The sequence below is a fragment of the Leptopilina boulardi genome, unplaced genomic scaffold (genome assembly GCF_019393585.1).
Source record: "Leptopilina boulardi isolate dan_hultmark-lab unplaced genomic scaffold, ZJU_Lbou_2.1 LbouV2_179, whole genome shotgun sequence".
In the NCBI taxonomy this organism is placed as follows: Eukaryota; Metazoa; Arthropoda; class Insecta; order Hymenoptera; family Figitidae; genus Leptopilina; species Leptopilina boulardi.
In genome coordinates this window covers 1,558,417-1,572,622 of record NW_026137728.1, presented here as the reverse complement: position 1 = coordinate 1,572,622, position 14,206 = coordinate 1,558,417, and the positions used below count along the sequence as shown (strand labels likewise).

The 14,206-nt window shown below is 27.7% G+C and overlaps 1 protein-coding gene across 7 annotated transcripts in view; it reads right to left on the bottom strand.

The window, feature by feature from the left end:
- Window positions 1–14,206, bottom strand: part of LOC127277749 (uncharacterized) — a 137,387-nt gene that overhangs the window by 104,631 nt on the left and 18,550 nt on the right. The window lies entirely within an intron of this gene.

Genomic DNA, 14,206 nt, shown 5'->3' with positions numbered 1-14,206 from the left:
TATATATTTTATACATCAACTAGCAAAATTAAACGCGCGCCAAATTGAGTATTTAATTGTTTGTTATAAAAAAATTAAAGATTAATATTATCAATAATAATTTAATTTATTAGAATATTATTACATATTAAATGATAATAATGAAAATTATATGTTTACAGGCCTCGGATTATACGACTTTTTCCGACTTTTTTCAAAAATACGACTTTTATCGACTTATTTTAATAAAATGCGACATTTTTTTTTACATTTGAAAAAAAATGTAAATAAAATACATTTTTTTAGTATAAAATTTATATCTTCTTCAGATCTTCTTCAATTCAATTATTTAACAAATTTTGAACTAAAATGATTCTTCACTAAATTAATTATTTTTAATAATTTTAATGAATACATCACAAATTCAATTATATCAAAATTATTTTTCAATTAAAATTTTTATGAAATTTAACAATTGTTTATAATTTAAAAAAAATATCACAATAAAATTGAATTATTTTTTAAAAATTTCAATTCAAAATAAACTAAAATTCAATTATTACCCGAAATTTTAATTCAAAATCAATTAAAAATCCAATAATTATCAAAAATTTTCAATTTAAAATTTAATTATTTACCAAGTTTTCAATTTAAAATGAAATAAAATTCAATTATTTTTTAAAATTTCTATTCAAAATTAATTATCCAAATTTTCAATCAAAAATGAACTTAAAATCAATTATTATCCAAAATTTCAATTAAAATTCAATTATTTCCCAAAATTTTCAATTCAAAATGAACTGAAATTCAATTATTTTCCAAATGTAAAATCAAATAAAATTTTATTATTCTCAAAAATTTGAATTCAAAATTAATTGAATTTTCAATAATTTGAATTTAAAAGCATCTAAAATTTAATTATTTTTAAAATTTTCCATCGAAAATTTTTTTTTTGAAATTTAATAATTTCAATTATAACTCTAAGGAAATTCAATTATTTTTAACTATTTTAATAATATTCTTTGAAAATTCAACTGTCTGAAACCATTTTTCAATTAAAAACGATTTTCAAATTATTGTATTTTGTCCGCATTTTCTAATACCTAAATTTTTAGTGAAATCATCTAAAATTTTAATTACAAAACACTTAAAGTTTCAATTAATTTCAAAAATCTCAATTTTAAATCTTTGAAAATTCAATTAAATTTAAAAAATGTTTTCCAAAAATTGTTTGATAAATTATTTTTAGTTCTGTAAAATTTAATAATTCTTTGAAAATTAACAATATCTTTTGAAATTTAATAATTTTTAAAATTTTGAAAACCCTTTGAAAAGGATTATTATTAAAAAAAAATCTTTATTTAAAAATCTGTAAAATATTTTTGTTAAAATAAAAAACAAATCCACTTTTTTTGGAATATAAATCGACTAAAACGACTTTTTGTGTCTTTAAGTTGATTCGAGGCCTGTGTTTTTATAATTAATATTTAATAGGTATTCGTTGGCCCCTGGTACCTTAAAAATTAATTTTTAAAAATAAATTTTTTTCAAATTACTATCTTGTACGAAATTTCCTGGCGCATCTTTTTTCTCATCATAAATTTTTTGTATTTGTATACAATTTTTGCATCAATATACAAGTTTAAAAAAAATTTCGTTGGTAAACGTTGTGTACTTCAGCTTCGTGAATTGAATTTTCGAATTTGGAATTTTAAAAAAACTTATTCCGAAATTTGGAAACACAATTATACAACTTTGGCAAAAATGAGAAAAAGAATTGTCAAAATTTGACACGTCATAAGATTACTATTCAAAAAAACACGTGAAATCAGAAAAGGCCAACTTCAAGTTAGGACAGAAGGACAGACCAAGCATTTTATTATTATATAATAATAATAATTAGATGTACAATTAAAAAAAATTTTTGAATCTGATATAAGACTAATTTCACATTGAAAAAAAATTTATTTGATTCAACTAATCGATCACTTGACTATTAAAAAATAAATATTTATTTGTATTAAAATAATTATATTATTTAAGTCAAATAAATGCAATTTCTTTCAAATACAGAAATTATATTACGATTTAAAGACAAAAATTTATTGGGTTTAAATACAGTTTATTAAATTCAAATAAAAATCATTTGGTTCAAAAAATTTGAAATATTCATATAAGATATAAAATCTAAAATCTTTTATATTAAATAAATTATTGCATTATAATAATAGTAATAATAATAATTATTATTATTATTTATTATAATTATTATTATTTTTTATTATTATTATTATCATCATCATCAGTTAATATTCAATATCGAAAAACATATGTACATGATATATGTGAAATGTGTATATCATGTAAAATAAATTTTCCTCTATATGATATGGCAATAAAACATGTGAATGCTTTTGAAAATATCGCGAATCCTTTTAAAGTGATAAGAAGAAAAATAAGAAAAGTTGAACGAAAAAGAGACCGCAAACATTTGCATCGAAGAGCCCAGCGACAGCACCACAGAAAAGCACGCATGCGTCTACCTTTCTGGATATCCTAGGGACTTATTGATCAACGATCGGTATATATGCGTTTTACGCGGGTTCGTGTAGAAAACGCGTCTCAGAATGTCACAAATCTTACAAAGAATCACAATAAAAAAAAAATTTAAACTCAAAGCCGTAAAAAAAACAAAAGAATATAAAAAGAATGAAGTTTTCAAAAAGAAAGAAAACACCCACACATATGTTTCGTTTATATTTACAAAATATAAATATATAACATATGTATAGGTACACCTAGAGAATTTTTTTTTCCGAGGCAAATAAATATTTATTTGTTTCAAATCAATTTTATTGGTGCTAAATAAAATTTTATTTGTGCTAAATAATTTGGTATTTGTACTAAATAATTTGATAATATATTATTTTTCTAAAAAAAAAAATAATGAATAAGAAAAAACTTTAATACAAAACATTTTTGTACAGAAAAAAAATATTATTGAAAATAGAAGAAAATTCTTCTTGCGAAAATTCTCTTGATTCAAGAATATTACTCTCAATCGGAGGGTATTTTCCTCTTATTTTAAGAGAAATATTTTTAAATAGATAATTGTTGTCTTCAAATAAGAGGAATCATTTTGCGTGATTATCTAGAGGAAAATATGCATTAAAAATAAGAGAAATCCTCTTAAATCAAGAATATTTTTTTATTCGGTATGCGCAATTTTATATTTTGACTTTTTTTTCTTCTGCACTTATTGAATTTTGAACGTACCCTTAATACATAAACTATAAACACATATATGCGGACTTCCCTTGAAAATTCCGAGAAGAGTTGATATTGGGTTTATATGGGCGTATATATAGGTATAGATATAGGGAAAAGTCCATTCATCTTGGTCAAAATAAATCAATAGCTCTCATCCTCGTATCAATTTTCACATAAGACATAGAGGGGTGGATCTCGGGATCGAATAGATAAGAGATCGTATTTTAGAAGAAAAAGTGACATACTTGATTTCCATTAAGAAGACTTTCTCAATCACAGAAGAGAGGAGAAAAGAGACACACACACACATACACTTTCGATAATTCATTTGACCGCAATAAATATTCCTTCTTACGATTTTTATGTTTTTTTTATGATAAGTACTGAGAAAAATCTCTATTTTGATAAAAAAAAAAAATATATTTTTCGCTGACTTTTAACGTAAGTGTATTATTAATATTTAGTGATTTATAGTATATATATCTAAAATATAGTGTTAAAAGAAAAGAGTTGATAGTTAGTTACTTTCATAAATTTCGAATCATTTGATGTAAAAAAATATAATATTATGTCATTTATTTATTGTTGAAATATTTAAGTAATGTTCTGATTACACAGACACACAAAAAATAAAAAGCTGTTTGGCCGAGACACTACACTAGTCTATTTCCATGTATTTTTTCACGCTGAATCCGAATCCGAAGTCAGAATTATCAGATTGGCTTTTATTTTTGAGATAAACTCAAAAAACTGCTCAGAAAGAAAAATAAAATCAAAAAGTTAAAAAATTTTTGAATGTCACTGCGATAGTGTAATTCCATTTATTTTTTGTCGCTGAATCCGAATCTAAAGTCAGAATTGTTAGATTCGCTCAAATTTTTGAGATAATTGCAAAAAAACGCAAGTAACAAAAAACTCAAAATACTCAAAATCAGTTTTTTGGAATTATCTTCAAAATTTGAGCCAATCTGTCAATTCTGACTTCGAATTCGGATTCAGCGTGAAAAAATACATAAAAATGCACTATCGTAGTGTTTCGGCAAAAAAAAATTTCTTTGAGCTAAAATCGCCAAAAACTGATAAAAATTCTGAATTAGGGGCACAGATAATTTTTTTTGCCGAAACACTACGATAGTGCATTTTTATGCATTTTTTCACGTTGAATCCGAATTCGAAGTCAGAATTGACAGATTGGCTCAAATTTTGAAGATAATTCCAAAAAACTGATTTTGAGTATTTTGAGTTTTTTGTTACTTGCGTTTTTTTGCAATTATCTCAAAAATTTGAGCGAATCTAACAATTCTGACTTTGGATTCGGATTCAGCGACAAAAAATACATGGAATTACACTATGGCAGTGACATTCAAAAAATTTTTAACTTTTTGATTTTATTTTTCTTTCTGAGCAGTTTTTTGAGTTTATCTCAAAAATAAAAGCCAATCTGATAATTCTGACTTCGGATTCGGATTCAGCGTGAAAAAATACATGGAAATAGACTAGTGTAGTGTCTCGGCCAAACCACATTTTACTTTTTGTGTGCCTGTGTTATTATCAGAACATTACTTAAATATTACTTAAATATTCATATTTATATTAATATGAACTGTTAGTAACAGTTCATCATCGCATCATTAGGGGATAGCGATTGGTAATTCTACACGGAAAAAAAAGTAATGGAACTCAGTCATTCTGTAAATCTGGATATCGCGACCGTCTCGGGATATTTTCAAACTTATCTGTTTAAATAAATAATAAAATATTTTGGATATAGTCTAAAATATTTTCTGTTAAAATGAGCATTGATAATTCAAGAAGAAATCAAATTAGAATTTGCTTAGTCCATTTCAGAAATGTTAAAGAAACTTCCTTACTTATTGACGAGTTACTACAAGAATTTCTCATAAAGCCTCATATAAAAAATTACGGAACTATTTCTGAAAATTCTTAGCTAAGTAGGATGAAAAAAATTTTCTTCGGTTTCTTCTTTCATCACTCACATTTTTTTGTAAACACACATAACTATTACGTCACACTTGACAATTTATATATAGCGATCAAATACAAACAATTATATTATTAATATAACACACCCATGAAACAATTTTTATTAAGAATCTAAAGCAGAAAATTAATTTTGGAGAAAATTTCACTGCAGGCGGATTCGAACTCTCGTCTCTAGGTACAGAAATCGGGAGTGTATCCTCTGAGCTAAAACAGGTACATAACTTCTGTTTTTTAGTAGAAATCTATAAGAAACTGTATGCCGAGTGAATACACAGTGGCAATGATTACGATGCGCAATGGTTAACTGCGCATCAGAATTAATTCTGAGTTCCGTAATTTTTCAGGTTCAAAACCTGAAGTCTTCCATAGCGAGCAAAATGAAAAGTTACCCAGGTGGAAAAGTTCCCGGTAGTGGCTACCGGTACACGGAGAGAAATAGATGGTACGGGGTACTATCTAGATATTATCAGGTATTATATTTGATCTTACATATACGGACATGAATCTAGATTGTACGGGATACTATACATATTGTTCGGAGTACCATCTTGATTGTAAAGTGGGTAACATAACCTCACTTTTTTAACATCTAGATGGTACCGAGTAGCATATAGATTGTACCGGATACCATCTACTTTTTACCATCTTAAGATCATAATTTCTTACCATCTATTTCTCTCCGTGTAGTAACTACCGGTACCGCTACCTGTACAGTCACTACCGGTAGTTATTATCGGTAATTTTTCCGGGAATTATTACAACAAATTTTGGTTGCGATTCCCGAAATATTACCGGTATTCGCTACCGGTAGTGACTGAACAGGTAGAGGTTTTCTTAAATTTGTTCAGGAACTGAGGATATGAGAATAATTTAAGAAATCTTATTTATATTTTCTTTGAAAAATTCTAAACAGTATTTCTATAAGAATTGTAGAGAAATTCCAGACAACTTCCTAAACTCACTACAGAAAGTCTTGAACTTGTTTTAGAATAAATTTTTACGTTTGCGAGAAAAAAAATTTACTCAGGGAGGACACGATCCCACGTCCTCGAGAGTCCAAAAACTCCGCTTTACATCTCTCAGCTACCTTAGCAGCTTATGGTATTATGCATTGGAAACATATTTGACGCAACCAATCCCTGCCTAGTGCTTGGTTACTGTACTGTCTTCTAAAACAGTTCAAGAAACTTTCAACGCCCAGTGACTGAGATATTCCGATCGCGGCATTAACAAGAAGTCTTCCAATGTCATAATGAAAATACAAGTATTTTCTTCAATGATTTTTGTATTTTTCTGTAAATTTTGCAGAATTTTTCTCATATCCTCAGTTCCTGAACAAATTTAGGAATGATTCTTGAACAAAGTTTTTCCGTGTATCAATGTAAATAGAAATATTCATTCCAACTTTTATAAGATGTTGCGAACTTTTCAGAAGAAATTACTAAATTTATTTGGAGAAAATACTGAAAAAAAGATACTCAATTATATGTATATTGAGATTTTTCTGAAATTTTTCGGACTTTACATACAACCTGACTTGCAACATAATTGCAATTTGACCGACAGGAAATTTAACAGAATTGTCATTTAACCGATCTGGCATTTAACAGAATTGTCACTTAAACGATCGTGACATGTAACAGAACTGTTATTTGACCGACTTTTTTGGCGTGAATTTGAAAATTGTCCAATTAAAAATTATCATTAAAATTGCGGTTGGACAATTTTGAAATTCACGCTGAAAAAAGTCGGTTAAATGACAATTCTTTTACATGTCAGGTCGGTTAAGTGACAATTCTGTTAAATGCCAGATCGGTTAAATGACAATTCTGTTAAATTTCATGTCGGTCAAATTGCAATTCTGTCACATTTCAGTTCGGTCAAATAACAATTCTGTTGTTGCAAGTCAGTTCGGTTATGTGACATTTCTGTTAAATGTCAAGTTGGTTAAATGACAATTCTGTTATATGCGTTTTGGTTAAATGAAAGTTCGGTTAAATGTCAATTGGGAAATATTCATGAGCGCCCTGGCCTCACTAAAATAGTCGATAAATTTTCCATATATATAAATGAAACTTATAGACTGAATTAAACCGAACAAAATCATTCAAAATTATCTTTGTATATAAATTATAAGTATATAATTTTTTTCTCTTAGTGTATATTTACACGATTTTTGATATAGTCCATATTGAAAAGAAAAGGGAAAAAAACGCAGTATAATTTATTCCATATAAAATCAGGAATAGAAAGAAAGAGAGATTATTGCGTTATGCCACTATCGACTGCAATATCACGTTCGTGAATGTTTATACAAATCTCGCGTGTGTGCCTATATTCGCGTTGCCTCATTTGTGCAAGGATACTCACGGATTTGATTCCATTGAGCAGTCGCGTATTTCACACCTATACTTCTATATATGTATACACGATGGTTGCAAAATTGAAACGTTTCCTATTTGAAATGAAGAAATACCCATATATATATATATGTATATCTGTAGTACTACTCGCTGGTCTGATTGTATACACTACAAGCTGAATTTAACCTAACGACCTTCCTATGTTTCGTATAATTGTTTTATTCTTGTTTACAAGGGAACTGGAAAAATTTATAGAGTCAGCTTTTCATGTTACATATAGAAAAGTAGTCAGGATAAAGAGAAAATTGTCCTTTAAACCGGTTTTAATGTCAATTAGTATAATTATTATTTTATTCAGAAAATAATAATTTACGTAATTTTTTATTTTTAATAGGTATAATAAAATGATATCTATTTTTATTCTTAATTATAATAAAATTATTCAATGTAATCTTATTTTAAGATTTTAGAAAAGAATACCCCATTTCAAAAGGAATATTTTTTTTCGATATGATAATTAAGTTAAAGTACAATAATATCTTTTTAGTGCAAAAAAAAAGAATAAAAAATACATATATATACAAAGAAGATAAAAGTATATATAAAGTAAAACCTATTAGAAAAATATAGGTGCGTATGAAATTGTGATAAGCTTTCCCTTTCGGTAAGTAGAAAATGATAAGAGCTGATGGTTACTAAGAAAATATAGTTTTCTGATAAACTGTTGTTTTATCCGACCATCTGTTATAAAATCAATCGCTCAATGAACCCGTTAAACTAATATTTCTTCAATACCCGTTAAAAGCTACATTCACACACATACACGCGTAGAAGCACGTCAATAGACCCTTTGAGGCCATTTCCGTAGGGTGACCATTTTATATATAATGAGTGTCAATTCATTGTTAGTGCGCATAAAAATATATACGACCCAAGAAAAAAAAAAAAATTGGTAAGAAAAAAGTCTTGAACATTTGAAATTTGTTTCTAAATCACATAAAGAATTAGGTTTATTCTTATTGTTCAAATATAACCTTAAAAAAAGGGGAAGAGTTACCGACAGATTTCTCTGTAGGTAATACCACAGATTACTCAGTTGGTAACCAAATTTGTTACCTATATAGCAGTGATGTTATTACGTCCTTTACTAAAAAATTCTTTAAAAAAATGTTGATTTAGCACCGTTGAAAGATACATATGGTTTTTGAATAAAACCAACTGGGGTGCTATTTTCGAAATGAGTTCCGTGCACGAATCGAAGACTTTCGAATAACTTTGTCGAAAACTGTATTCTCGAACTGTTCACTAGGCGTTCATAGACGAAACGATTCGAGTAAAATACAACGAGTGGTCTTAACCACTCGAAGCAACAGTTTCGTGTTCGAATTTTGGTACTGCTCCTGCGCAGTAGTATTATTTAATAATATTATGTACACATATTAAAAGGGATTCAAAGTTTCGAATTGTAATCAATTATAGAGTTTCATTCATAATAATAATAATAATAATAATAATAATGATGATGCAGTCAATAAATATTTCTTATATCATAAGTAATTTCATTGGTTCAAAAAAATTACACTGGAAAGTCACTAGAAATAAACGACGGCAACACTGTACAACCTATTCGTCTACGAACGATCGTCGAACGAAGTTTCGAATGGTGCTCGAGAATACGGTTGTTGCTTCGTGCACGAAACTTACCCATCGAATTTGCTCGCATACGAACAATATTCGAATGATTTCGAGAATAGGACCCCTGAATTTTTGTCAAAAGCAAGTGAACACGCAGTGTTGCCAATGTCAGAATTCTATGAATGACCCTATACATATAATATATAGTAATTTTAGGAAATTTAATAATATACCAACATTAATCTAAAAATGTCCACAACTGGTGCAGTGGACACAAACGGTATTTCTACCCCATATCTATTGTTTATCAGAAGACAGAATTAGGAAAAAATTAACAAAAAAAAGGCAACCTTTTTTTCTCAAAATCAGTTATATTTCGTCTAATTCCGGCGGACTAAAAAATAAATTTATTTCTATTTATTTATATCAAAAATATTTGTGATAAATTTATTTTTATTATTTATTCAAACCAAATGCAATATAATTCAAATACAAAAATATTACATTTGTTTCGAAGTTTCGAACAAAATAACTTTCTCTAATATTGTATTTAATAATTTTTTTTTTGTCATTTAAATAGCAATTAAAGGATGCCCTTTTTTAGAAAGCTTAAATGGATTTTCCTCTTCTCTCTATAGAATACAATTGTTCTGAAATGAAATTGAACTTTGTCTGTCTAACACACCCATAAAATTAAACATCTTGTTGCTTGCGAAGCCGAAAGCAAATATATTCGGTCAATGAACAACAATGTCAAATACAACAATGGACAGGAATAATTTAATACGAGGTGACACTTGAGAGAAAGTTTATTGCACGACAATAAATCTATATACTATTATATATGGGCGCATTATTTTATTTAAATATTGCTTTTTTCTGAATGGAACATATATATATATAGTGTTGGTACACTTTTTGAGAATGCATGAAAATAATTATGGAAAAAAATGTTCATTTATAGAACGTCAAAGGTTCTAGACTATATATATAGGTATATATAAAGTTTAGGAACATGGTAACTGGAGCATATTGTGAGGCTCCTGTAAGCATCGCAGACTCAAATATGTCAACGTGTGTGTAAATTACACTACACACAGAGTGTATGCGGTTTTAGCGACGCAGAAGAGGAGTTTATATTCAACAAGCAAAAATCAACATTTTATATATATATATATATATGTTTTTGAATAAAAATATAGAGAGAGAGTGGAATTTAATTTTATTGGAACATTCTACTCTTTTTCGCCAATAAATATAACTATAAAAAAACAAACTTTTTACTGGTTTAATAGATTAAATTTTCTTGTTATTAGTTGTTAAAAACAAAATTGAATCGACATTTTAATGTTTTTGGGGTCGCTGATGCCGAATCTGAAGTCTATTTAACTCCATCACTTTAAGCTTTTGACACAACCTCAAAAAATACCAAAATTTGATCCCAAAATTTTGAAATCAGGAAAAATTTTGTTTTATGTCTTACCATGCGTCTACTTTATTTGTTTGGGGTCGCTGAAGCCAAATCTGAATTCTATTTAACCGAATTACGTCAGGCTTTTGACATAACCTTGAAAAACAATTTTTAAAAAATCAAATTTTGGTATTTTGCAAAGGTTATGTCAAAAGCCTGACGTGATTATGTTAAATAGACTTCAAATTTGCCCAAGTAGAAATATCCGTAGCTCGCCGTAATTAAACACCGGCATGGTACTGATCCAATACTGGCTGTCGGTATTGACTTTCAGTACTGGCAGTGTACTGACTAATACACCGAATCAGTACTATGTCGGAGGTAAAAAAATATTAAAACCAGTACTGGCAGTACACTGTCATTCACACCGAATCAGTACTATGTCGGTGATAAAAAACATTAAATGAAAAAGTCTTTAAATTATTTCAATAGGTAGAAAACGATGATTTTTTATTTAAAAAAATGTATATTAATTTCTTTCGAATACTTTCCCTCAAAATTTTGGATGTAATTGTAATGTATTATTATATACCTATATAAAATATATTTGGGCATATCTCTAGAACTTTTAAACTTTGAGATATTAGAAAAATTAATTTTTTTTTCAGGGCACATTCGTGAAACAAATTTTATTGTCTTCAGTATTGATCAAATACTATAAAAAAATTTGCGTAACTCATTTTTACACATTGTTAGGCATCACAGTGGGCCTTATTGCAAAAAACCTGCCCAAAATCTCTACATGTGTTTAAAACTAACTGGAATTTGTAACTCGCGGATTTTTTTGGTCGCTGATTACAAATGCGACGTTAGTTTTTCAAAATTCAAAATGGCGGATCCAATATGGCGGAGGACTTTTAAAAAAATTGATCGAATTTGTCTGAAATTTGTTACTCGGGGGTTTTTTGGGTCGCTACCACCTTTAAAATGATTTAATGCTACAGTTTCAAAAATTTTATGGCCTATTGTTTATTAAGTCATAAGTAAATGTAGTTTATAACAATTTTTGAATTTTTTAAAATTATTTTTTTAAAAATTTTTTAAAAAATTTTGTTTGCAATTTTGGATCCACCATTTTGAATTTTGAAAAATTAAGTTCAGATTCGTAATCAGCGACCCCATAAACCCCCGAGTAACAAATTTTAGGCCAATGGGATCAATTTTGTAAAAAGTCATCCGCCATATTGAATCCGCCATTATGAATTTTGTAAAACTAAGTTCAGATTCGTAGTCAGCGACGCAAAAAACCCCCGAGTAACGAATTTCAGGCCAATTGGATCAATTTTTTTAAAAGTCATCCGCCATATTGGATCCGCCATTTTGAATTTGGAAAAACAAAGTTCAGATTCATAATCAGCGACATCAAAAACCCCCAAGTAACAAATTTGAGGCCAATGGGATCACTTTTTTAAAAAGTCGTCCGCCATATTGGATTCGCCATTTTGAATGAAGTGTGCAAAGGTTAACTATTTTTCTGTATACTTTTATAATGCATGAGAAGAGATTACAATGAGTTGGGAGCATTTAGAAGCAAAATTCAACATGTGCTTTTCAAATATGTGGTATTTTGATTTGAATTACGTTTTAAAATTTAATGTTTGAAGTCATTGCATTCTTTATGTAAAGGAGGCACACATTCCTGTATGGGTTCAAATTACTTCTTATTAGGTAGATAATATAATCCCGTTGTGCCGTTACTCAAAAACCTTCGTTAAAAAAGTTATATCAGTTTAACTGCTAACTTGTAGAAATTTTGAAAAAGTTGTCTCGCAAGTTTGAAGCTACATAGTTTTTATTCAATTTGAGGCACATCATTGTTTCATGGATTTTTTAGTTCTTTACACTCCCACCGACTCCTATTGCAAGCCACAAGACACACAATGTTTCGTTAAAAAAGTTACAGTCTATAAACTAAAAAAACCAGTCAATATCACACACTAGAAACTGTCGATTTCACCACTTTAACTTACGTTCGTCATTTCCTACATAATGAAAAAAATTATATACCGCATGATACATTTAAAAAGCCCTATAATTGGTCAAATTATGGTATTGAAAAATTATTTAAAAAATTCTTAAGGTATCATAATGAGCGATAACATAAAGTTTAAAAGTTCTAGAGATATGCCCATTTATGTTTTTTTAGTTATTTTAGTACTCATTGAAATATGTGCATTAAGTTATTTATCATGCATACAATAACAATAAGTTGAGAATTTTTTTCTAATAGTTTTAAAAATAAAGCAAATGTAATTTTTTCACTGTAATTTTTAAATATTATTAATAATTAAATATTAAATTTAAAAAATTTTTTACCATTCATATTTTACAGTCGTCTTTTATTAACTTATTTTTAATTATGTAATTCATCAATCATTTTTGTCTGTTTTAATATTATTTACGGTAAAAATAATTTATTAAAAATATTTAACTGAAATTGATATCCAGTTTTATTTCATTAAATCTTTGTAAAAATTGAAAAAATTTTGTGAGTTTAAAAAATTTAAGAATAAATTCATTTTATTTTCGTGATCAATAGATAATACAAACTTTGAAATCAAAACTTTTGTATTAGGTGAACTACTTCAAGTCAGCACTTCAAGCCAGCGCGGCTGTGCGGTATGCGTATCTGACTTGCGTTCTAAGGGTTTAGGGTTCGATCCCCCATGCGTGCGAGATTTTTCGTTCTTAGTTTTAAGTGTTATAAGTACAATATTTGTTCATATGTAATATCAATTATTAAATAATTATTAAATTAAGTATAAGTGCAAAGTAAAAAAAATTAAATATTATGAATTTAAAAAAATAAAAAAATTTAGAACACAAATTATTTTTTGTAAAATAATGTATTAAAAATAAAATAATTTAATTAATATAAATGATAATTATTATTTTAATTATTTATTGTTAATAATATTTTATATATTCTAAATAACATTAACTATTATTGGCTTCACATTACCTGTTCGTGGTAAAAATGGGAGTAATAAGCTAATAAGGATGAAATTTGCATTGGAAAGCGTGTTTTAGCATTTTGTAAAAAAGTGAGATTTTAAGTCCGGATGAGTACTTTGCCAGTATTATGCCAGTATTATTCTAGTACTACGTTAGTACTGGTGAGCGGGACAAAATCAGTACTGGACAGCGTTACCAGCCAGGGTTGGTCCACTACTGGCCCAGTACGGCAGTCAGTACTATTATACTGACTGGCAGTGTTGGGTCAGTACTATGCCAGTGGCACATTTCTACTTGGGTTAGGTTAAGTACTATAAATGTCAAATTATATGCATTTTTACAATGTAAATTGATTTAAACTTGTATTTACATGAAAGAAATTACTTTGCTTTATTAATAAAAACCTTATTTTGTACACAAAAACATGTATAAATTGAGTAAAATGCAATTTTTTTATTTGAATTTTTTTCAGTGACAAAATTTAATATACTTTGTATATAAATTACACTCTAATATACCAGTTTCTTAA